A 27,936-nucleotide genomic window follows, 5' to 3' on the forward strand; every position below is an offset into this window, starting at 1 on the left:
CTTAGCATTGAAGTCCATTGATATCTGCTCCCATTTCCATTCAGGTATTTCCGGTTGCTGAAGTAAACCTGAAGGCTTTTGATGTTCTGCCTTTACTCTAAAACAAGTAAAACATTTGCTCACATAAGTAGCAATTTCTGCCTTCATGTTTGGCCACCAATAATGTACTTTTAAATCTAAGTACATTTTGTCAGAGCCTGGATGCACGGAATATCTGGACTTGTGGGCTTCTTCTAAGACCAAGTCCCTGACTCCACCGAACTTAGGCGTCCAAATTCGATTCATAAAGTGTCGCGTTCCATCATCTTTTTGTATAAGCTGCTTTTCTATTCCTCGCAAAGCTTCGTTCTTGATGTTTTCTTCTTTTAGAGCCTCAAGTAGAGCTTCTCTAATTTATGCGGTAAAGTTAGAATGAATAGTTATAGTTAATGCTCGTACCCGACGGGGTTTAATATATTCTTTCCGGCTCAAGGCATCGGCTACCACGTTTGCCTTTCCGGGATGATAACGAATCTCACATTCGTAATTAGTCAACAATTTGACCCATCTTCGTTGTCTCATATTAAGATCTTTTTGGTTGAAGATGTGCTGGAGACTCTTGTGGTCGGTAAAAATAGTACACTTAGTACCGTATAAGTAATGTCTCCAAATTTTTAGTGCAAAAACTACAGCTCCCAATTCAAGATCATGGGTAGTATAATTATTCTCATGCACCTTAAGTTGTCGTGATGCATAGGAAATAACTTTTACTCTTTTCATCAATACATATCCCAATCCTTGATTTGATGTGTCGCAGTATACGACGAAATCTTCTGTCCCATCTGGAAGGGATAGGATTGGTGCACTACACAACATTTGCTTCAGTTTTTGAAAAGCCGCTTCTTGTTTGTCTTCCCAGTTGAACTTCGTATCCTTCTGGGTTAGTGTTGTAAGCGGCTTGGCTATTTTGGAGAAATTCTCTATGAATCTACGGTAATAGCCAGCAAGTCCTAGGAATTGACGCACTTCCGTTGGCGTCTTTGGTGCTTCCCAATTCTTGATTGCTTCAACTTTGGATGGGTCAACATGAATTCCTTCGTTGCTAACCACATGACCTAAAAACTGTACTTCTCTAATCCAAAACTCACATTTGGAGAATTTGGCGTACAACTTTTCTTTTCTTAGTAGTTCCAAGATTATTTGTAGGTGTTGACCATGTTCTTCCTTGGTTCGTGAATATATCAATATATCATCGATAAATACTATCACGAATTTATCCAAGTATGGTTTGCAAACACGATTCATAAGATCCATAAACACTGCTGGGGCATTGGTCAATCCAAAAGACATAACTAAGAACACATAATGACCATAACGAGTTCTAAATGTTGTTTTTGGAATGTCATCTTCTTGTACTCTGAGTTGATGGTATCTGTGACAACCGTCAAATTCTGGTCAAGTCAAAGTCAAATAAAGTCAACAAGTCAAACCGGTCAACTCTACTAACTCTTTTATACTAGGGTTTACGTTATGTAATTATTGTACAACTCGCTATTTTAATAAGAAGTCATCACTTGGAAAGTTCGTATGTGTAGGATTCTTGAGCCCTAATCAGGGTAAGTGATGTAGCAAAGCGATAAAACACTATTACATTCCCTTCGGGGGTGTGTAAGACTCTTAAACATGGCTTAACGGGGTTTACGGACCTTGCGTTACAAAGCCAAACACTCAAAAAGGTCACAAAAGAAGTCTCTCCCAAATCTCTCCAAGTATCTGAAATCTCTCCCAAATCTCTCCAAGTATGTCAAATCTCTCCCAAATCTCTCCAAGTATGTCAAATCTCTCCCAAATCTCTCCAAGTATGTGAAATCCCTCCCAAATCTCTCTAAGTATATGAAATCTCTCTAAGTATGTCAAATCTCTCCCAAATCTCTCTAAGTATGCCAAATCTCTCTAAGTATGTCAAATCTCTCCCAAATCTCTCTCCAAATTTCTCTCAACTTCTTATAATCACTCGGGGCATCCCGACCCTTAATTTAGTCGAAAACCGCTCGAAAACGGAAGTTTACGCGAAAAACAGCCTTAAGGAGCCGAACCCTCTTAAGGAGCCGAACCTTCTTAGGAACCGAACCTCTCTTAAGGAGCCGAACCTTCTTAGGAACCGAACCTCTCTTAAGGAGCCGAACCTTCTTAGGAACCGAACCTCCCTTAAGGAACCGAAACCTCTTGAGAACCGAAACCACCTTCCTGAACCGAACCTACTAAGAGACCGAAACTCCACCTTCGGTCCGAGAATGCCACCTTCGGTCCGAGAATACACCTTCGGTCCGAGAATGCTACCTTCGGTTCCAAGATGCGAAACTGCTCAAGACCGAACCCTACTATCGGTTCCCATCTACTTTCGGTTCTAATGGCTAGGACCGAACCTCCGACCTTGAACTTCGGAAATTCGCAACTTTTACCCGGTTTTCAATATTTTTAGCGTTTTGAGCCCATTTTTCGTGATTTTAACGCGGGATTTTCACCCAAACTTATATTTTGACATATAAGACCCCATATTTCCATAATCTAATCACATTTTGAGGGTAATCAAAATCTAAGACTAAAAATATAATGGGTAAGATATGGAGTGGAGTGTTGACTTATCCTTTGGGCAAGGACACAAGTCACCTCCCATACCCACTCCAAGACCATCCCCAGTTACTATTCCACCATACCTGGTCATTTCATTGTCCTTTTCCCACTCTTTTCAGCCAATTGTCTTGAAACAAGGATAGTAAGACCCTCATCTCTCCTCCCATTTCACTCACACTTCACCAAAAAGCAAAAACTCATTCTCTCTCTCTCTCTATCTCTCTCTAATCTCAAAAAGTCCAAGGCTGATCACAAGCTCTTCATCTACTCCTAGTAAGTAATATCACTCCTCACATGATTATTTCTCCTTCTTTCTACTTAAATCATGGATATCTTACACAAACATCATCATATGTATGTTAGATCTTCGAATCTTCAAGCATCTTCTAAAGTGTTCTTGAGTTGAACACTTCCTTTCTTCATCATCCATATTCTGAAACCAAACAAGGTGAGTTCATACCCCTATATTTTCATGTTTTTTCTTAAGTTTTAAGGGGGGGAATACAAGTTAAAACACCAAGAACACAACTAAACTCATCCATCAGCTTTCATCAAAGAAGTTTAACTCCATTCACGGACTGTTTTGAACATATTAAACTTTTTAGTTTTCAAAACTGTATTAGGTGTAAATAGTTCAGGTTTATACCTTTAAAATGAGTACTTACAAACGTTCATACGATTTTTCTACTAATTATGGTGATTTTTACAAAACTGTCTATCACTGTAGCTACGAATTCGGACCAGTCAGTGAATATGAACGTTTTCACACCAGTTAGCAACATCTAAAAATCAAAATAAAAATTATGAACAAACTAGACACATTTTCTAAACTCTCAGAGTTTACGGATCTAGTTTTCGGTTTTTCTGTGATTTTCCAAATCAGTGCAAAAATGGTAAAAACGAATTTACAGTTTACAACTTTCATAACACTTGTAACCTGTTGAGCAAAGTGTTAAACCTTGACAACGTCATATTTTGCATGTGTTTTCTGTTGTGATAAAATTATATAACAGAAAAATAGACATTAAGTTGTAAGAATCCTTGTTATTACTAAATGAGGCATAATAAACATAGTTATGTTTTTGCTATAAATCTACTTACACAGAAAAATGTTCTTTTACATTACAAACACTTATGATAGGCTATGGTAAGTATAGTTTATGTTTCATACACATTACAAACAATTATGTTAAACTATAATAGGTATAGTTTATGTTTCATTAACCCGTCAAATTCATTACCAAGGGGTTTTCAGTTCAGTTCACGTAAATTTGTTAATGAATGAATTTGTGAGACATTCGCTCCATGTTACCTTCAAAGTAACAAAGTCAAAAGTCCTGTAAATTGTAACCAGAGTCTCTTGTAGGGAGAGCGTGATAGTTGTGTATAGATCTATATTGGGTCTGACAAACCCGCACCTGAGCTGCATGCAACAGCTAGACCGACAGGTCTGAGGTGACAAGTGTCATTTAACTTGCGACGCCTAAAGAACGTCGTATTATGAGGCCGTCTGAGTCTTAGTATGGTTATAATAACTCACATGGGGTATTAACAAAACATAAGAATTACGGGTTTTACTTCTAAATTAAACGAGTTTATGTCGATTTAAACTTGCATGAATTACTTTAAGTATAGAAAAATACTTGTACAATTCGGTTTTGACTTTTAAGACTACAATGCATTTTATAAGAAAAATATTGGATTTTTCTTGAACAAACATTTCTTTTACAAAGAAAAGGATTTTATCATCACCTTCAAAAGCTTATGAACTCACCAACTTAATTGTTGACACTTTTTCAAAACTACTTGTATTCTCAGGAAATCAGTAAACACGTAATCAACCGCTTTTGAGGATGGAACGCTAAGGCGTCAAACATTGTATTTTTGTCAACATAATGTAATTGATTCAGAAACATGTAAACATATACTATGATGTAACTTTTTCAATTATATTTATGTTGGTTGTCTATACTTTCAACACTATTATATTCGTTGTTGTGATACTATACATGAAGTCCTCCACCCCCGGACGTTTCCGCCATCCTAGGTTTAGGGGTGTGACAGTATCCTGATCTAAGATCTATCTTTGAGTAGTAGTTGGATCCTTGCAGTTGATCGAATAGATCATCAATTCTTGGAAGCGGATAACGATTCTTGATCGTTAGCTTGTTCAGCTCCCGATAATCAATACACATTCGAAAGGATCCGTCCTTCTTCTTGACAAACAAGATTGGTGCCCCCCAAGGAGAAAAACTTAGTCGGATAAAGCCTTTGTCAAGACGTTCTTGTAGTTGGCTAGACAATTCCTGCATTTCGGATGGAGCCAACCGATAAGGAGATTTCGCTACTGGTGCTGCTCCTAAAATTAAGTCGATTCGAAACTCGACTTGTCGGACGGGTGGTATTCCAGGTAGATCTTCAGGAAACACGTCAGGGAAATCACATACTTGAGGCATGTCCTTGATTTCTTTTGTCTTTCTCTTCTTATCTACAATGTGGGCTAAGAATGCGCTACATTTCTTATGTAGATATTTCTGGGTCTTGGTACAAGAGATGACTTTGAGGTTCTTCCCAGATTTATCACCGTTGATAATCAAGGCTTCGCCGTTTGGTAAGGGTAGTCGTATGGCTTTCTCATGACATAGAATTTCGGCGTGGTGTGAAGATAACCAATCCATGACAATTATGACATCAAAACTACCGATACACATTGGCATGAAGTTGACATGAAAAAGATAGTTATTAAGAGTTAACAAACAGTTTTCTAGGATTTCATGTGTTCTCTCGGTTTGACCATTAGCGATTTCTACTTCATAGATTTCTTTTAATTTGCTAGACTTATGACTTAACAATTTTCTAAACGTCGGAGTTATAAAACTTCTATTTGCTCCGAAGTCGAGCGTGCAGAACAGACGCGAGAGGTCATCCGAGAGTTTCACATGAGGCAGGTGAGGTGGGAGACTCGCCTCCGTGACGCGGAACAACAAGTGGCTCGCCTTCAGGGAGCGTCAACTTCTTCAGCACCACCCTCTGGCGCATCCCGCCATGACTAGGACCAGTCATACCTATCCTTAGTATTATGATTATATGATCTATGCTATGTACCATCGACTCTATGTTTAAGTGATTACACTACTCATAGAGCTGTTACGCTGCCGAACTTGCACCACTTATGTATGCTCTTTCGAGCAAATTTTCATGTATCAAAATGCGGATAATAGTAATGGAAAATTTTATGTGTTCTATTGTGATGTTGTTATCAGTTATGTGTTATGTATCCATGATTGTATGATAACATGCGAAACTACTTAAGTTCATGCAATACACCAAGTTTATAGGACCACAATCTCACAAAAATCATAGGCACTCAACATATTTCCGTTCCATGACAGAAAGATGCCCCAACGACCAACCCGTGGAAACCCTGGACGAACCCCACCTGAAGTCAACTCAGCTGCATTCCAAGCAGCTGTATCTGCTACGGTTACTGCAGCCATGGCGCAAATCCACCAAGGGAACAATGGTGGAGTCAATGGACAAGGGGCTGGGAGTTCGAACAACGGAGCAAATCAAGGACCTACCAAGACATGCTCTTACAAGGACTTCACCAACGCCAAGCCACGAACCTTTAATGGCACAGGTGGAATGATAACTCTAAAGAGATGGATGGAAAAAGTGGAATCGGTATTTGAGATATGTGAATGCCCCGAGGAGGTGAAAGTGAAGTTCGCCGCATGTACATTCGTTGACCAAGCTCTTACTTGGTGGAATGGACATGTAGAGGCCATGACTCTCCCCGTAGCAAACGCTATGCCGTGGACGGAGTTGAAAGAAATGCTGATGGCTGAGTACTGCCCGCAAGGCGAAATTCAGAAAATAGAGCAAGAGCTGTGGAATCTCACCGTCCGAAATTCCGACATAGATGCATACATAGCAAGGTTTAGCGAGCTGTCACTGTTGTGCCCTGGCATGATTACTTCAGAGGGAAAGAAAATCGAACGATTCATCTGGGGATTAACCTCCCCAATTCAAGGAAATGTAATAGCTGCAAATCCTGAAACTTTCGACAGTGCCCAGAGATTGGCTAAGAAACTGTACGACCACAACAACAAGAAGGGCGAGAAGCCAGTGGAAACTGAAGGCAAGAAGGAGAGTGACAACAAGAAAGGAAAGAACAACAAAAGAAAAGGACGACAAGGCTTAGAGTCGTCAAAGAAGCAACAGACAGTGACATTCAATGCTGCAACCACCCAAGTTCCCTCCACACCACATGCTCCAGCCTCAGCTAATCCAAGTGCCCCTAAGCAGTATTCTGGGAATCTCCCAAAGTGTAACAAGTGCAGTCTTCATCATAATGGCGAATGCAGAGAGATGCACTGTACCAGTTGCAATCGGAAGGGTCACACGACAAGGTATTGCAGGACCTATCCTCCCCAGAACCAACAAGAAGGAAACAACAACAACCGCAACAACAACAACAACAACAACAACAACACCAACAATAGCGGCAATAACACAGGATCAAGCCCCACCTGCTATAGATGTAGAAAGACTGGGCATATCCGTCGAAACTGCCCCTACATCAACAACCCTGGGAACGGAGGAACAGGAAGAGTGCTAGCTATGGGTCAGGGAGAAGCAGTGCAGGATCCCGCTGTTGTTACCAGTACGTTTCTCCTAAACCACACTTATGCATGCATTCTATTTGATACCGGGGCAAAACGAAGTTTTGTGAGTAATAAATTCAAACATTTGTTAAAACAACAACCCCAGAAGCTTAATGAAATCTTTACGGTGGAAATGGCCAATGGGAAAACAGAATCCACTGGGGAAATCTACAACGGATATACCCTGACCTTAAATCATCACGTCTTTCAAATAAACTTAATGCCTGTTTCCATTAGGAGTTTTGATGTGATTATCGGCATGGATTGGTTAAGCCCCCACCATGCTGAAATTATGTGTCACGAGAAGGCCGTTCGCCTTCGCCTCCCGAATCACGAAACCCTGATTATATACGGAGACAAACCAGCACGAACCTTCATCTTATCTCGTGCATTAAGGCACAAAAGTATCTACGAAAGAAGGACTTGGCTTTTCTAGCTCATATAGTGGATAAGTCCCAAGAAGAGATCAATATTCGAAACATCCCTGTGGCTTGCGATTTCCCGGATGTCTTTCCGGAGGATCTTCCAGGAATACCCCCAGAAAGACAAATCGAGTTCCGAATTGATCTAGTGCCAGGAGCTACTCCCATCGCCAAATCGCCCTACAGATTGGCTCCCGCGGAGATGCAAGAGTTGTCCAGTCAACTCAGCGAGCTTTTGGACAAAGGATTCATCCGACCCAGCTTCTCACCTTGGGGAGCTCCGATTCTCTTTGTTAAGAAGAAAGATGGTACCTTTAGGATGTGTATTGACTATAGGGAACTTAACAAGCTCACTATCAAAAACCGCTATCCACTTCGGCGAATCGACGATCTATTCGACCAGCTCCAAGGAGCAAGTCACTTCTCTAAGATAGATCTGCGATCTGGATACCACCAACTCAAAGTCTGCGAAGAGGATATTCCCAAAACCGCTTTCCGAACTCGTTATGGACATTATGAATTTGTCGTAATGCCCTTCGGTCTAACGAATGCCCCTGCCGCATTCATGGACCTAATGTATCGAATCTGCCGACCATTCCTCGACAACTTTGTCATCGTTTTCATCGACGATATCCTCGTCTATTCCCGAAGCGAAGAAGAACACGGCCGACATCTCCGACAAATCCTAGAAACCCTACGAACCGAAAGGTTATACGCAAAACTCTCTAAGTGTGAGTTTTGGCTCCGTAGCGTGGACTTTTTGGGTCATGTTGTTAGTCAGGAAGGGATACATGTGGATCCTTCTAAAGTCAAAGCTATCGAAGGATGGGCGATCCCAACGACACCCACCGAAATTCGTTAATTCTTAGGTCTCGCAGGCTACTATAGGAGGTTTATTCAGAACTTCTCCAAGACAGCCAAGCCACTTACCTTACTTACACAAAAGGGCGTGCCTTTTGAATGGACGGATAAACAAGAAGCTGCATTCCGAACTCTGAAGCAAGCACTCTGCAGTGCACCGGTACTAACAATGCCGGAAGGAACAGAAGACTTTGTAGTTTACTGTGATGCGCCGAATCAAGGTTTAGGCTGTGTACTCATGCAGCGTGGAAAGGTGATAGGTTATGCGTCCCGGCAACTGAAGACACATGAGGTGAATTATACCACGCATGACCTGGAATTAGGAGCTGTGGTCTTCGCCCTGAAGATTTGGAGGCACTACCTTTATGGTACCAAGTGCACCATTTTCACCGACCACAAGAGTCTCCAGCACATCTTTGATCAAAAAGAGTTAAACATGAGGCAACGAAGATGGGTTGAATTGCTAAACGATTACGAGTGCAAAATCAAGTACCACCCAGGTAAAGCTAACGTAGTAGCTGATGCCTTGAGTCGGAAGGATTACTCGAATCGTCGTTTGAATACTCTCTCCATAACCATCCAATCCCACCTGACCTCGCAAATCAGAGCAGCCCAGTCGGATGCCATGAAGGCAGAAGACAGAACGAGCGAAGCGCTACGTGGAATGGAAAGGAATATTGAAGTGAAGGAGGACGGAACATATTACTTCATGAACCGCATTTGGGTCCCTAAACTTGGGGGATTCAGAGACGTAGTCATGAATGAAGCTCACAAGACGCGATACTCCATTCATCCGGGTTCAGATAAAATGTACTTGGATATCAAGCAACATTATTGGTGGCCTAACATGAAGGCAGAAATTGCCACTTACATTAGCAAATGCCTCACATGTGCTAAAGTAAAGGTGGAATATCAGAAGCCCTCAGGATTACTACAACAACCAGTAATTCCCGAGTGGAAATGGGAAAGGATTACTATGGACTTTGTGACCAAACTACCCAAGTCGACTGATGGTTTGGATACCATATGGGTAATAGTTGATAGATTGACAAAATCCGCTCATTTCCTGCCAAAAAAAGAATCATACAAGATGGAACGTCTGACAAGGATCTATATCAAGGATATTGTGAGACTCCACGGAGTGCCAATATCTATCATCTCAGATAGAGATAGTAGGTTTACTTCACGCTTTTGGCAATCCCTTCAGAAAGCTATGGGAACACAACTTGACCTGAGCACTGCCTACCACCCACAAACGGATGGTCAAAGCGAACGAACCATTCAAACCCTTGAAGACATGCTTCGCGTGTGTGTGATAGACTTTGGAAAGTCGTGGGATACCCACTTGCCTTTGATCGAATTCTCATACAACAACAGTTATCACTCGAGCATCAAAGTCGCTCCTTTCGAGGCATTGTATGGGCGTAAATGTAGATCACCGTTGTGTTGGGCAGAGGTAGGGAACACTCAGTTAGCAAAAGGACAAACATCAGACAATGCACTAACGGGACCAGAAATCATACGCGAGACGACCGAGAAGATAATTCAAATCAGAGGCCGACTGCAATCATCACGAGACAGACAAAAGAGCTACGCCGATAAGCGGTGAAAGCCCTTGGAATTCAGAGTCGGGAATAGGGTGTTATTGAAGGTCTCTCCCTGGAAAGGGGTGATTCGTTTTGGGAAACGGGGAAAAATAAACCCTCGATACATTGGACCCTTCGAGATTCTTGCCCGAATAGGTCCAGTGGCTTATAGACTGCAGCTACCCGTTGAGCTCAGCAGTGTACACCCTGTGTTCCATATTTCCAATTTGAAAAAGTGTTTATCCGACGAAACTCTCGTCATTCCACTTGAAGAGATTGAAATCAACGAGAATCTCCTGTTCATCGAGGAACCAGTCGAAATCATGGACAGGGAGGTGAAGCGTACTATGCAAAGTCGCATTCCGATTGTGAAAGTTCGATGGAACGCGAGACGCGGACCAGAATTCACATGGGAACATGAAGACCAAATGAAGCAGAAGTACCCTCACCTATTCTCGCATTCTCAAATCTAGCTTTCAAAAGAATTTTCGGACGAAATTCCCTCTAACGTTTGTGAACCAAAATGAGAAAACATGTATAATGCTTATTTAATAACAACAAAACTTCCATCAAACACCTTATACAAGCACTGCAAATAGTCAACTAAGAATTGGAAAACCTAGAAATCCCGGTTTAAGTCCATTATGGACTAGGATTTCCTTATTGGGCCTAATAGACCAATAAGCTTCCAAATTGACTATTTTGGGCTTAGAACTCCTATGTGGACTCTAATTGGACTCACTTCCACTTATTTTAACATTTTGGGCCATATTGGGCCTAGATTGAAATAAAATACCCTAATGAGCCTCATTGGGCCATAACTAACCTAATTAACTCTAATGGACTATGAAGCCCATTATTTTGACAAATTGGGCCGTAAACCATCATGGGAGCCCAATGGGCCGAAAAATCACCTAATTGGGCCATAAAATGGACTTAAGCACAAAAAGGCCCAATTTCTTTTTCTTCTTCTCCTCTTCTTGGCCCAACTACACAAATGAGGGGGGGAAAGAGTTGACTTTCCACTTGCCACCTCCTTATTATATTTTGGTTCTCCATGCAATAACTCATATTTCCAAGCAACCATCTTATCATCACTCTCTCTTCTCCTTCTCTCTTTTTCTTCATTCGGCCGGGAACCACAAGGGGAAAGACACACACACACATTTCACTCAAACACTCTCAAAGAAACACTCCTTCTTCTTCATCAAAATTTGGAGAGTTAGAAGCATTCCAAGGAGGTTATTCCACAAAAATCATCATCTTAGGTAAGTTCATGCTTGGATCCATGATCTAGATTCTTTGTATTATCAAAAATATCTCCTTAACTCATTTAAACTCATGATCACCATCTTAGAAACCTGTAAGTTCGAGATCTTCCAAGAAGGCTTGCTAGGACCAAATTTTCTTCATTTCTTCCTCCTAAATCGAAAACAACAAACAAAGGTGAGTTCATACCCCTCTCTTTTCGGGTTTTATATGTTTTATGGGGGAGAATACAAGAAAATGTGTAGATCTATGTGTATGTGTATGCTATGTATGATTTTATGCATGTATGTGTGATTTTATCTGTTTTTGTGATGAATATGTAATCAAAAGGGAAGAAATCTCGAGATTTATGCCATAAGAAGGAAAACAAACATGATCTAAGTTATATTAAACTAAACAAGTCAAGAATATTAACTTCTAAGATTATGATAAACATATTGCAACATAAAACCCATTTTTGGGCTTAAATTGTCAAATAAACAAAAGTTGGGTTAAAAATTGTCATTTACGGTTTTCTTAAGGGTCAAAAGAGTCAAAACAGTTACAACAAATGTTTTTATGAATATTATGCTCTTCAAGGGACTTGAAATGTAAATATTAGCTTAATGGACCAATTTTTGGGCTTTTCGGCCCATTAAGCCCAAAATTGCGAAAAATATGACTTTTAAAGGGCTTAAATGGTAAATTCTTCAAAACAAGGGATAAAGAGTTAAAAAAACTATTTCAAGGGTTAAAAATGCTTGTCTTTTCCAAAAAGGATCAAAAATGTAAAGTTTTTGGATTTTGGGCCAAAATTGTAAAAATTGCAAAAGTTTGGGCTTTAACCGAAAAACACTCTTCTGGAAGGGCTGAAACTGCCAAAGAGTAAGTTTGAGCTAAAAATATCATTTGAACAAGTCTATGATTCAAAAATGTCAAGAAAAGAGTTTAAGGGCAAAAATGTCTTTTTTTATATAAGGGACTAAAATTGTCATTTTTATTAAAGAAGGGCTGAAAAGGTCAAACCAATATTCTTAAGTCAATTATTTTATTTCTAGAATATTGAGTCAAAAATACTAAACTACGACTTACAAAAATTGAAAGATGAATACACGTATAAATCCAAATATCGTTATAAACAAATCGACCAGTCTCGAGTCGATACAAAAATAACAATCGTTCAATCAAACCTTCCAACAATTATGCAATACCTAAAACAAGTAAACATTCAAAACTCTGGGCTTGAAAGTTCCAATCATGCTTGTTGGGCCTTTGTGATCCATCCACATGATCTTCGGGCCCAAGAGATAATAATAATAAATGTTATTGGGCCTTCGATGACCCAATTTCATATTAAAGTGGCCCACTAGCACTGCTAGTAAGGTCCAAGTAATCAAATGCGAAATGGACCAACGTGTCCTTCGTATACCCAAAAGCCTGAAATAACTCACGAAAGTAGCAGGATTTTGTTTTCCTCTTGTCCTCGTTTGTTAGGCTTATGCGTAATCAAAGTAAACAAATTCAGGTCGTTAATCAATAGTAATCAATGTTATTTGGTTAAGTGAGTAATAACGGGCGATACCTCCAAGGGTCGTTCGTAGTCTGTAGTTATAATCAAAGTCTCCTGGAAGGAGAGCGAGAGTTTGTGTATAGATCTATACGGGGGTGACTCCCCCACACCTCAGCTGTTCGCTACAGTTAGACTCGGCCACTCTAGGGTGACAAAATCTTAAGATCAATCCCGGCGCACGATAGGTAGCCAAGACAGACGAACTAGTCATTATTATGCATGGTTATAACGACTCACAAAAATTAATTAATCCAATACCATCCGAATAATCAAGGAAGAGTAATCAAAATCATTCATTGTGGCAGTATAACAATTTGAGAAGTAACTGTATTTTATGTATTCGGAAACCATCGGGTTTTTCGAGGAAATCAACATCACTCGCTTGTATCCTTCTATAACTATAATACAAACTCCCTTTTTATACACGTTTTGAAATCATTCATGCATCAACTTATGGATCTCCACACTTTGATAAACAACTGTCTTTTCAGAAAATATCGGATTTTCTGGGTTTTACAAACTACACAAATCATTTTTATCACAACCCTGCTTATGAACTCACCAACATTTCATATGTTGACGTTTTTCAAAATAACTTGTATTCTCAGGTAACAGGTAAGCTGTAGGGTAATATCTGTTGGGTTTTGAGCATTCTAACACTCCTATGGTGTACATGCAACCCTATAAACCTTGGATCTATGTTTTCTCTATTATACATTCAAATATTAACTATTCCAAGGTTTCATCCTAACTAGCATATTATGAAGCACCTATACTACAAAGTTCTAGTTAGATGACATACCTTTTGATGTAGCTTGATGTCTTCAAGCTTTAAGAGCTTAGCCCCAATAGTGTGGAAGCCTCAAATGGAATCACAAATCACCAAAACACCTTGGAAGAACTTGAGAGAATATGTATGCGCACTAAAATCGGCCCACACTTATTTTCACACACTTGTGCCAATTTTGTGAGCCAAGGACCCCTTTATATATTATGGAGGATTAGGGTTACATCCATGTAAACCCTAATAACCATGACCTTTCATTTACATAGGATCCATGGGTTAAAAAGCTCCATGGACCATCCATGAAAGCTTAGCCCAACCTAAATGAACTTGGCCCATTCCATATATATAAGAGTCCATATTTAATTAGTTCTTTTTGATCACTTAATTAATTCTAAATTAATTCTTGATCAATACTAATTAAATAATATGATTCCATATTAATATATTAGAACTTATAATATATTAATATAAATCATAAATATACTATTCTCAAAAGACTATCCATATAAATTGTGCCGGTGAAGTGCAACCCAAATGGACCATGCCGGGTCGGGTCAAGTACATACCAAATATAGTTATGGACTTAGACATTAATCCAACAGTCTCCCACTTGGATAAGTCTAAAACTATTATTGAGTATGACTTCAAAACCTAACTGGCAATCGTAGCTCTTAAAGCCGCTGTCGAACTCTGACCTTGTCAATGACTTGTCCATTAGATAAGGGATCATATATTCCTCCATTCTAGATATCATATGGAGTGAGACATGGATTATAATCATTCTCTCTGTCCATTTGTTGTTTCCCGATTTCCGATTTATGATGACTGACTGATTGAACAAATCAAATCAGTCCTGGCTTGGCCAAGCACTCACATGTGTCATCGCTAAATCATCGAGGGGCCCACAGATATCGCTTTTATCCCGAATGTAAAAGGAATGGATAAACTTCGACTCATATGGCTTGTTCTACTACTTGTTGAATCATACACAAAGGCACGTTTTATAACATCGAGTTACCAAATGCGTTTTCGTGCAATCAATGTATAACCAACTCATAGTAACAACTCATATCTCTAGGTTTGAAGAATATAAGATATTATCGTCTCATGATCACTCGTGATAAAATCCATGAAGTGATTCAAATGAGCGCGGGTTGAATCCAATACTCAGAACTTATGAGCACTCATGAGTGTTGTAGCACCACTTTGTCCACCAACTTGGACCTCTACAAACCAACCCATGACAGTCTTGATTCATATCTACTTCCAACATATGACCGACTGTGTATGGTTTGAATAACTTAATCATTCAGGAAGAGCGACTTAGTTATTCTGGAAGTCAAAACATGCAAAGTGAAACACAAGAATAAATGAATCAAATATGGTATCAAACCCTACGAATATAAATAAACACTTTTATTTATCACCATACTGATTACTCATTATTCATTGTTTTGGTTTTATCAACTTTATACTTGAATTAAAAACACTAGTTGTCCCATGCTCCAAGCATGTACACTATGTTTTTCTTAAACAATAGCTTTGCCATACACCAAGTATGCACTCTATGTTTGTCTATGATCCTTACTTTGTGAAATAAACCAATTGAACATAATTTCAATGATTCTAATTTCACACTCCCAAATCCTTATCGAAAAATATGAGAATTTCAAATTCCTATCATTTATCGAAATCTGTTTATATTTTAAACTTATATGCACTGACCCTCCTGTAATAAATATGTACAAAGTCACAAAGACTTGTCAACAGTCATTATAAGGTATTCCAATGGAGATCAACTCCATGGAAACTAAGTCTCATATTCAAAGTACATTGCTTTGGACATGCTTCTTGCATTAAGTTTTCTAATCTTACACAGATAACTTCCACACATCGAGACAACTCCATATTCTCATTTTGACTATCAATTCTGAATAAGAGATGCCTCTTTTCAGAATATGTCAATATGGTCCTTCCAAAATTAGCACTATACTTCCAACTGTCCCTGAGCAACCAATCTTTGGTAAACCTCACATTGTCCTCGACAATTGCTTAATCATTTTAGTCATATCCAATTCTAGACCTTTTCCCTTCTTAATGCCTCTGGGCATTTGGAAAAATTTAGAAATGACAAATATTATAGCACATGCAATCGATCCTGTACCCAAAGCAAATGGTACACGATTCATGATGTCTCACACAAAGACATGATTCTAGACCAGTCTTTTGCTACAATATTTTTATTTGCCATGTTTTCAAAATTTGACTATGAAGAGGGATACCGTAATCATAATCGAATTTTGAGAACGCAATATATAGAATTTCCTTAAGTTGAACCAATCCAACATGAAATTCATATATATATTCTTGACTAAAGATGATTAAGGTCTCAATCTAAGCCTTTAGAACTGAAATGAAGTATATCCTCTCCCTTAATTATAGCAAAACAACTTTTTCAATCCCTGCAGCCTCACGAATTGAAACTTTTGTTTTCTATAATTAACATTGCTAACTTGCAACACTAACAATAATTATCATGCTCCCACTAACATGATGATTATTAGCATAACACTTATGCTCCCACTAGCTTTGACATGTACTCAGAAATCGGCTGGACTTCTAGAAATCAATACTTTATTGACTTTCTTAACAAAGTTCAGATTTCTGATACGAGATGCTTTGATAAAACTTTATCAAAATCATACACCTTTCCTTAGATAGCATGCATGTGTGTCTAAACAATTTCAGAACTATGAAAAGGGATGCCGTAATCATAGTCTTAATTGTTTAGACCTTTTGCCATCTGCTTCAAATCTACCTGGTGGAAGTGTTTCCTCACCATCATTTTCATGAATCAGAGAGAAACCTTATGACCCTTAGATTTTATGGTGTATGTGTTCTTATCCATGTGAATCGTCAAAACCATAGTCACAAGACAAGGATAATGACAAATCCAAACTCATATGGACTGAACTTATGCAATCTTAACTTCTTGCCACCTGGCAGTACAGGGCCTGCCATTGCTTCCAAGTTGTTATGCAACCAATTGAGAACTTTCAGAACTCCTATGCAAAGCCAACTTTAACTGGAATGGGCACAGAATATGTCAACACGATAGGTTATAAACCTCAAGTCGTGTGCTAGTGAAGAACCTCAGATTTTATTCTTGATTAGTTCTTGAAATTCTTTTTAGGATCTTTAAGACTCCCACTATCCTCTTGACATATAAGACTATCTTGCCAAATATTCAAGAGATGGTGCGGATTCTTTATCAAGACAAACACTTCACACAATTGCCTTAGTTGGTCTTTGTTTTATCCAAAACATCACAACTTACCAATTTCAAATGTACAAGAGTAGGACACTTTTACTCTTACATTTGACAAGTGTTTTAAACCTTTCTTTAAGATATGTCACTCAAGTTACAATCTTGGAGTATGACTCTAAGAATTGTTTTGGAACGAAGTATGACTCATCTTCCTGATCTAAACATTTCAACAATTCATGACTCCTCTTCTTAGTCATAAGAATGCACTAAGATGACCTTTAGAGGACTAATTGTGATATAATTTCTAAATCATTAAGATGATCACAAACATGATACTAAAGTACTCTCCCATCTTTTCAGATTTGAGAAACTTTTATCTTTCTGCCTAATTTGATTCTTCCCATTCGTTCTGCCATACATTGAGACTTTTCCAATGTTTCAGAATTATACTTAAACTTGTAAGTATAACCATATTTACTAAACTTTAGTAAATCAAATAGTCTTAACGAGCTTTGTGGTGGACATGACCAGTGCACAAGAATGTGTACTCGATCCCTTTAGTCCTTCACTTGACTCACACATCCATGTGAACAAGTAATTAGTCTTGCTTTTCCAATGCTTGAAAGTTCTCATTCATCATACTATTCAACTTGCATGATTCCAAGTTTCGGTCCAATTGAAACTTGGGTGATGAGGAACTTTCCTGATTTGGTAAATTTAGACACTACCACAAATGAAAGAATCAAATCCATTTTCCAATATTGCTGTCAGTGGAATCATATAAGCAACAATTTTTCCACAAATGCCATTGTAAGGATACTTCAAATAAACAAAATTAAACAATTTTCTTTTATTTTAAAACTTTGCGGAAAAACTTATCCTTACAATCCACATGGAAAATTGTTGTTATCTATTCCTTAGCAATATATCATAACTTCTTAAGCAACTGCTCAAAATCCTGATGCGATCGAAATCCACCTTCGCGATCAGAATCAGCATATACTTCCTTTAAGATTTCTCTCTATTCTTTGATTCTTAAAACATCAACATGTGACCCAGTCACATCATGTAATGAGGATCTCAGAATAGAACTTAACAGAGTTAGATAATGGGCTCTACCTGATGTAGAGTCCAACTTATTGACTTTAACATCCTTAGGTAAATTTGGCAGCTTTGCAATCAACGCCCCTTCCTTTGGCAAAATAAACATATGGACCCTTTGGTAATGGGACTATCTCAGACTTAGCCTTTCTCTTTACCATTTGGTCAACCGGTTTGACTATGGCCAATCCCTTTCCATTGGGAAGAGAATGCTTTTTCTTGATTTCCAGTGTCACCATTGTCACTGTCCATAAAGTTTTTGGGAAGTTGATCTTCTAATCAAATTTGCTTCACTATCGTTCCAAATCATTGCTGATTCAGCAGCACCAAGCAAATAGATATGATCATTAAGGTTCATGTCATAGTCTGTATCATAGTACTCCCAAAGGAACTCACTATGTGACTTAGAAAGTGATTGAACATCCAACTTTCTCAAGACTTTGAAACCCAACTCTCCCGGCTTGTCAATATGTGACTTCATCTCTAAGATGTGATCACACATAGACCTTGCTTGCCATTAGGGCTTGAGTGACCTTGAACTTGTGGGTTAGGGAGAATAATTGGAGGAGGTGGAGGAAGTAAAGTTCCAAGAGATTTTGGAAGATCATAGATGTCTGAACTCGACATCTTTTGGGAGATATTCAAGATAGTTGATCTAAAGTCCTTAATATAACACCCAATATGAAATATTAAGGCTAGGATCCAACAACCTATTTATACCTGGAAGAGGGATGCCGTAATCCGAGTTGCAAAATAGTTGAAGGTAGGTAAATGACGATTTACCAATTTCCACCATGAAAAACGAAATAATTTAATTAGGTTTTTTACTTGGATTTGAAACTCCTAGATCTTTTGAGATTCATTGAACTTTTCAATGGCATGTTTCAATCTCGAGTGTGCCCTTCAGGTTTTGTGACTGGGATGCCGAGGATCACAAAACAAGGTGTGAAGTAACCATGCAAATATACTTGGTACCCTTAATATTTACCCCTCAATCGATGTGCCGGTTAACCACACGAGCTCCACCGATACTATGATAAATATTAAGTTACCCTTTGCCTACTTTGTTAAATCCAGGTTAGTGTGCCGGTTAACCACACACGCTCCACTAACGGTTTAAACAAAGTGCAAAGTGTAATTTCATGGATTAGCACCTTATTCACATTTTCCTAAGTAACTAAGATTGGGAATTAATAAAAGGTTTAGTTACTTAGTATTTATCATTAATACTTTTAATGAAGGGAGAATTATAGTCCTTGTCCTACCTGTTCGGCTAACGACCCTCCACCAGTCAAGGAAGCGGTGGGTGAGAGTGGACACCCATTAAGCTGCCATTTTATAGGCAACAACCTTATACCCCCCTTATAGACTGACTTCGTGAATGAGGTCTACTAATGGTAAGACGACTTGCTCTTATACATATAATGTATTAAACTTTTAATATTATAATAGTATAAGGGTGTATTTTAGACATTTAAAATACTTGATGGTTTAAACTATTAATTAAACTAGACTTTTAATTTAATTAAACTCAAACCATATATTTATGGATTTAATAATACTCTTTTAATTAAACGCTTTAATTAACTATTAATAAAGTCCATAAGAGTTAATTTGAACTATTCAACAAAACATCATAATTCCAATTATTAAACTCAAAATTAAAACCATTTAATTAATTGTTTAAGTTATGAACCCAAGAGTTTTAGAATTCAATTCTTTTTTTCATAAAAAACTTTTCTCAAATTCCAAAACTTGAGGGCAAGTTTTGTAATTCTTGAAAACCTTTGGATTCCATAACTTATGGAATTAATGGTGTTTTATGATGAAACTTTCCATGTTCCATAACTTAAGAACAAGTTATGGAATTCTTTAAAACATTAACACCAAATTTTGTAACTCCATAAAAACTTTGAATCAAATTTTTTTTTTAAAAAAAAAAACTTTCATATCCTTAACTTATAGTTTACGTCCAGGAGTTTACACCTTGGCCGTAAACCCTTGTAGTTGTCATGATTTGGACCTTAAACACATCTAGACCTTTACTAACCATTGGAACACTTGAGCCTTTGAAACTCCTTGCCTTGAAGACCCAATAAGACACCATTTGGTGAGTTTACGGCCATAGGGTTTATGATGTGTCCGTAAACACCTCAACACCCTCCATTAAGTTGGTGTTTCTCATCCTTGTGTAGAGCAATGGTCCCTCAAGATTCCCTAGCCTTCAAACACCCACTTATGCATGTTTGACCATGATTTTACGGCCGTAAACTCTCTTGGCCGTAAACACATGGCAGTAAACACCAAACCATGGCCTTAAACACCCTTTAGATGAATCACATGTGATTCCAACACTTGGTCAAAGTGTTTCCTCCCAGAAGGTGTTTCCTTGCATTTGGTTGCTTCTAGACACTATATTTATGCCAATATATGCCATTATATGTCATTTAGGACTCGTTAAGTCTCGGGACTTCATTCGTGGAACTTCTCATCCTTACGCGCATATTCGTTGAATCACCCACATCAGGTGAGTTCATACCCCTATATTTTCCGTGTTTTAATGTTTTCAGGGGGGAATACAAGCCAAACTCAAAGTATTTTAGTAATTTTTAAACTTATTAATACAATCCAACGATTTCTACGTTTAATAACATATTCGAATATTTTATCCCTTTTTAATATGTTGAGCATAAGGGAAACTTTTATATTGGAAATCTAATTTCATAGCTTTCAGAAAGGTTTTTACAAAGCATTTTCATATCAATTCTATTAAACTAAAATGGGTATAGTTTGGGATAACCCTCTAGGCAGTTTTCACCAAATCAGATTTCATGAATAAATATGTATAAACTATGGCAGATTTAGTTTATGTTATATATTTTCTCAGGAGTATAAAGTACTATTATTCAAGCTTAATTATTGTTTTATACAGTTTCTCGCTAGTAAACTAGATTATACAGAATTGTGAGGCTCTACTTCAATACTGTACCCTTTAGTGTACGGAACTAAATCCTATCATAGTATAACCAGAGTCTCCTGGAGGGAGAGCGTGAGATTTGTGAATAGATCTATTCGGGACTGACAATCCCACACCTGAACTGCTAGCTACAGTTAGGCGGGCACGCCTGGGGTGAACAAATGTCATTTAACTTAACGCCTGAAGAACGTTATAAAGGTCTCTAGGTCATATCAAGCATGGTTATATGACTCACAAATAAGTATAAACTAACTTTGGTTTTACGGATTCTATTCTTCATTTGTTTTATTTTAGGTAATAAAACTACTTTCATATATACTGATAGTAATCATGGATTTCTAAACTTACATCTCTACCTCTAGGACGGATAGCATGTTTTTAGGGAAAATATAGGATTTTCCCAGGATAACACTGGCATTCTAAAAACTGATGATTTATTATTCCACTAACGGATATTCATATTCATTCCATGACTCCTTGGATTGTGCATATCTAGTATGAAACGAGAAGTCATGGAAGGAATGGGTTTTCAAACACGTTTTTTTTATAAGAAAATATAGGATTTTCTTGAGGAACACTTTTCAAAAGGATTCAAAGAACATTTTCCACCAAAACCAAATGTTTATGAACTCACCAGCTTTCTGGAGAAGTCACGTCTTTCCATTTTACTCTTGATAAGAACAAAACTATGTATTAAGATAATGTAAACCTTTTTCATATATGTATTCAATGTTTGGTTGTGTTTACTATGCTTGCTATGATACGACTGTTGTGATACTACGCATGACGTCAACCACCCCCGAACGTTTCCGCCGTTCCGGTTTGGGGGTGTGACACATGAAGTAGTATCTCACATTATGTTATTTCTGAACTGTGTTATAGTATACTTGTTATAGTAATAGTATTCTATGTATAGTATCCTTTGTATAGTATTCTCTGTCTAGTATTCTCTGTTGTAGTATTCTCTGTTATATTATTCTCTGTTATAGTACTCTCTGTTATAGTATTTGTATATGATAGTATTCTCCTAAACTATACCTATTATAGTTTACTAGTGATTTCTCTAATTGAATAAATGACTGAATGTATACCCTTGCTATCCAAAGGTACTGAACTGATTGATAGTACTTGTATATCTACATATGTATACATAATATATATCTAATATTTAGACGACATTCGGAACAATAACCGATACCCTAAGTCCACATCCAAACAAGGAAAAGGAAATAAGGCGAGTTAGCAGTCCTAAGTCCTTTAAACACTATTTATATAACTATACATATATAGACATGCTTTTGACAATATATAAGTTTAAAAGAGGCTTTGTAATACATTTAAAGAGTTTAACAATAAATATTAATGACTTGATGTCAGTTTATAAAACGATTTAAAAGCAGTGTATTTGATAATATAGTTTTAAAGTATAAGAAATCCTTTGTTTGAAACACAGTTTGAAGTATATGAAATCCTTTGTTTGAAATACAGTTATTAATCACCTGTGATTGATTATATAACTTATATGTTTTCTACCTGTATTCCCCCCATAAAAGCATTTAAATCATTTAAAAGATAAGTTAAGGGGTATGAACTCACCTGTAGTGAGTGATGCGAATGAAAGATCGATAAGGATTGCTAAGTGTCAAGTGAAGGCTTGAGCACACACGGATCCTATTTAGCATATAATGACACATATATGTATGTAATTAGTGTTTATAACATCTAATCATGAAATGGAACAACCTTAGGGACTAGGAAACACTTGTAATGAAGTGTTAAACCACATAGGGTTGCATATAAGGGATGTAGGGCCTCACATAGGAGTTTACGGACCAAATGGTAATACCCCCATGAGTTTACGGCCCATGGGTTTACAGCCCTAAGAGTTTACGACTATAAACTCATGGTATTTTGTACCATTTTGTGTGTTAAGGTCTTACAATCATGAAGGAAATGATCTAGTCTCATGTCTAAGCCTTAGGAGGGATTTGTGGCACAAGTGCACCACTAATTATAGTTTACGGCCAAGGGAGATTGTCTTGGCCATAAACACCTTTTGTACTTGAATTCTTGATGTTTTCAAGGTGTTTATCATGTGATTCAAGTATATATCAAGTTAAGGAAAGAGTACTTACGATATAGAAGCTTGATAGGGTGATTAAGGTCCAAAAACACTAGTGTGTTCTTGGTGTTCTTGGTGAAATGAAGAACACTTGATGATCTAACCAAAAGAAGAGATTTCATGGATGAAATCGTGTATATTCACTAGATATGGAAGGATATCAAGTTGAAATTGGAAAGATTACTTACTAGATTGAAGATTTCGAAGAAAGTTCTTAAGATACTTGAGAGAGAATCCGATTTCTAGGCTTGAAATGTGAAAAGTGATTGAAAATGACTTAGAACCATATATATATAGTATGGAGTTTACGGCCACCATGAGTTTACGGCCGTAAACTCATGGTCCCTGGCCGTAAACTCCTCATTTGAGGGTTTATGGCTTGTTTGGTAGGTTACAACTTCAGTTGGCACTTCCTTTCACTCATTCCTTTGGTGCACTTGGCTCGGAATGCTCAAACAGACTCTAAGCAGTGCTAAAAGTTAGCAGAAACACGTCTGACTTTGATTGAAGTGAATGGTTTGTACAAGATAGAAATTTCGGGTTGTCACATACGTCGTCCCGATTCCGAAAATATAAATTTCGTCGAAATCCGAATCCGTATGAATTAGATATGATTTTTATAATATATAAAAGTCAGTCGTGCATAGAGAATGTATGACGTAAAAAGCTACGAAGAGAATGGTTGACTTTTAGCTAATGTGACCAAAATGAAAATCGTAGTACTCCTTAAAATAGGAATTTTGAGAAAAATAATGCAAAAAACGGAGTTCGTACGAGAGAGTTATGATTTTAGCAAAATCATTTAATTTTATTAAAAAATGGTCAAAAATATAAATTCAAAATTAGTCGACGGAGTCTAAACGAAAGTTGTATATCTCGTCGATAGCTACGCATAGATATAAAGAACGTCAAAAACAAAGTTCGTATGAACGAGTTATAATTTTTAATAGCACATTTACGTATTAAAATAAAGTGTAAATCATATATACGTATACATACATATACATATGTATATATCGTTAGAAAGGTATCGACGATGCGGTCGTTATAAGACTAGTGTTGAGTACTTTCGACATTAGTTTAGTACAAATATCATTAAATCTATTTAAAATAGTATTATAAATGGGTGTTTAGTCATTTATATAACTCTAAGGTCATTAAGTAACTATGGAGGGTAGTTTTTGAAAATTCAATCACTATAAATAAGAGCCTCTAGCTCTCATATTTCTTGCACCATTCTCTTGATTCAATAGTCTTTCCCTTCTTATCCCCCGAGCATTTCGGTCCCTCGTGATTCGACTTCTCTTTCTGTAGTTTTAGTATAGTAAGGTGAGCGCTGAAGCGCTGCAAGAATCTTTCTTAGAAAGATTCAGCGACGAAGTTCTGCCCCTGCAGAGCCCGACTCCTAGCTACAACTCCCTTGTAAGTAAGTTATGCTTACCCTATTTTAAATATAAATTATATTTCAAATTAGTATTGTTATTATGAACTTATAATAAATATTTGGGCTATTATTATGACTTATATAAGTGTCGTTATAATATCTTTTTTAACTACTCGCGGTACGGGGAATCTGGTTTAAAGGGCCGCATAGAGTTGTTGGATTTCAGAAGTGCTATATGCCAAAATGGTACTGCCCTCCGATGTTTTATGTCTAGCCCCTGTCTGTACATTGTGGTTGGAAAATATTGTTTAAACGCTTATATAATAATAATAATAATGCTAAGACTAATAATTAGTCACGGTAAATATTAGACTAAAATCTAGTAGTAATAATACTAGGTTTCGTCGAAGGAAATTATATTGTTATGAAGCGAAGCGCTGTCCGAGTTTGGAATCATCACTTTAACAAGTGAGTGCATAGTTACTTTCATCTTACACATAGATATGAAGTATTTTATATAAATTACGTGCTATGTGTGCATATTATCTGTATACTTGTTATCTATGTTGGATGAACGATTTTATACATGTTTTAAATAATTTAAACTGTATACCTATTTTATATCTACGAATATGTTGGGTAAAACATGGGTAGATGAATGATGAGAGATGAAAGATGATATGAGTGAACATTGGCAGCTATAGACTTAGTGCGTAACAAATAACATCGGCAGTTATGGACTTAGTGCCTGTTGAATAAACGTTGGTAGCTATGGACTTAGTACCTATTACATAAACACTGGTAGCTATGGAATTAGGGCTTTACGAACGAGCATTGGCAGCTATGGACTTAGTGCCTGTCATATAAACTGTCACACCCCGAACCATCGGAACGGACGGTGGAAACGTCGGGGGGCGGGTGACGTCATGCGTAGTATCACAACAGTTGTATCATAGGAAGCGAAGTAAACACAACCATTACATTAATATGATTATTTACATCTGTTTGAAAGCATAGTTTGTACATAACAGTATATAACAAAAGTAAAAGGCGTGACTCCAAAATGCTCCGTCTTCTTCAAAAGTTGGCAAGAGTACATGTCTATTGTTGCCCTGAGAATACAAGCAGTTTTAAAATATCAGCATAAAGCTGGTGAGTTCATAAGCGTTTAGTTCTGGTGAAAGAAATGTTTCTTTGATCCTTTGAAAAGTGTTTCCCAAGAAAATCCTATCTTTTCTTATGAAAGATGTTTGATTATCCATTTGTTGTATGTTAAACAGTTCGTTTATGAAAGGTTGTGTGATCCCAGGAAAATCTTATATTTTCCTTAAAAGTTGACAGTTGGTTATCTTTTTTGTCTGAGGTGTAGAAGTATCTACCATACTTGTATCGTTAGATGTAGTTTCCTTGAAAAACCCTGGTTGTTCCCTGTGAGGTGTATTAGTCTTATCACATAAATAAAGCTAATAAATAAGTGGTGAACTAAATCCTAAGGGTATTATCAATAGCCTCTAGTAATCAAATCGGTTATTACTTTGAGGTTAGTTCACTGGTTTCATTATTACAAAAGTACATTCGGTTATCTAGGTTGTGAGTGTCATAACCGTACTTAGACTTAATATGGCACGTAACGGGGCCAGTATCTTTTTATGACTTTGTCACCCGTAGACCTGACGGTCCCACTGTAGCTAGCAACGAGGTACGGGATAGTCAGTCCCGTATAGATCTATACACAATAGTCACGTTCTCCCTACAAGAGATTCTGGTTACAAGTGCTAGTCCTACACTCTTGAATCTGGTGGGAGTGTTACCAAGGACGTGTCTCCAACTTTAGACTAACAATTTGCATGTAATAATACCGAAAATCCTGTTTATGATGTGTATGAATCTTTTATAAAATATCACATTTTATGACAAGATTCACAAGTTCATTGCTTTAGTTTTGAAAATTGTTTCTACTAGTTGATTTCATAATCGTTTGGTAAAACTGTTTTCTGTGTCAAAAGCATACTGAACATATAATTATTTTATACAAAATAATATACTTTGAGCACAAATTTCCTTGTACTTTTGCTTGTATTCCCCCCTGAAAACATGAAAAACTCAGAAAAATCATAGGGGTATGAACTCACCGTTTGACGTGGGATTCGAGTGTAAGTTGCTAGGAATTGTTGAGTGTCAAGTAAAGCCTCAGGCACAAACGGACCCTATTTAGCATGTAAAAGTACATATATGCATTAGGTGAGGGCATAACACTAGTTGTTATGGAAATAACCACCTTAGGGACTAGGAAACACTTAAAACTAAGTGTTAGAATCACATATGATTTGAAAATGGGGAGTTTGGAGTCGTAAAAGGAGTGTACGGTCAAGGGTTTGCGGCCCAACAGGGTTTACGGCCCATATGTTTACGGCCCAAGTGTTTACGGTCCATGGGTTTACGGCCAATGGGTTTACGGCCGTAAACACTTGATGAAAGGTGCGATTTTCGGTGTTTCAAGGTCCTTTCTAGCCTTCTGGAAGTGTTCTAAGCCTCGTGCCCAGTTCAAGGAAGAATTTAAAGGTCATTAATCGACCAAAAATGGAGTTTACGGCCGTAAAGAATCAGTTCATGCGTTTCAGGTCGATTTTTAGGCGAAAATTGATCGTTTCTAGTAGATATCAAGTACAGATGGTAGTTACTTACTGTTAAGAAGCTTGGAATGAGGTTTTTAGCCACCAAGAACTAGTGTGTGTTCTTCGTGTTCTTGGTGAGAGAGAAAATCTAGAAAATGATGAAATTTAGGAGATGAGACATGGAATCATCACTAGAATAAGGATAGAAACACAATCAAAGTGAAGAATCACTTACATTCTTGAGGATCCTTGAGCAAATTCGAAGTTTGTAGAGAGAGAGAGAGAGAGAGAGAGAGAGAGAGAGTAGAGAGAGAAAGCTTCTGGAGTGTATAAAGTGAGAAATGAAAGCCACTCATCCCTTATATAGGGGTGAATTTACGGCCACGGGGTGGGGTAGAGGGTTTACGGCCGTGAACAGGGTTTACGGTCGTAAACTGAGTTTGCGGCCGTAAACTCCTCTCGAAGGGTTGTTTGGCCCGGATGCTATGCTTTGACTTAGAAAACCTCGTTTTTTAATCCAAAACTCGATTGAACTGAGCTTAGAATATTCCGTTAGACCAAAAATAATACTAACGTGAACGGAAATAAATCCGAATTGATTTATTTAAAACGTGAAGTCCTTCCCAAACTAAGAAATTTGACGGAATTAAATAAAAACCCAAATTTTATTAACGGAAACTGGGTAAGGATAACGGAAAAAGTTTCGGGTTGTCAC

The sequence above is a fragment of the Lactuca virosa genome, chromosome 3 (assembly GCF_052849685.1).
Source record: "Lactuca virosa cultivar CGN04683 chromosome 3, Lactuca_virosa_CGN04683_v6, whole genome shotgun sequence".
Lineage (NCBI taxonomy): Eukaryota > Viridiplantae > Streptophyta > Magnoliopsida > Asterales > Asteraceae > Lactuca > Lactuca virosa.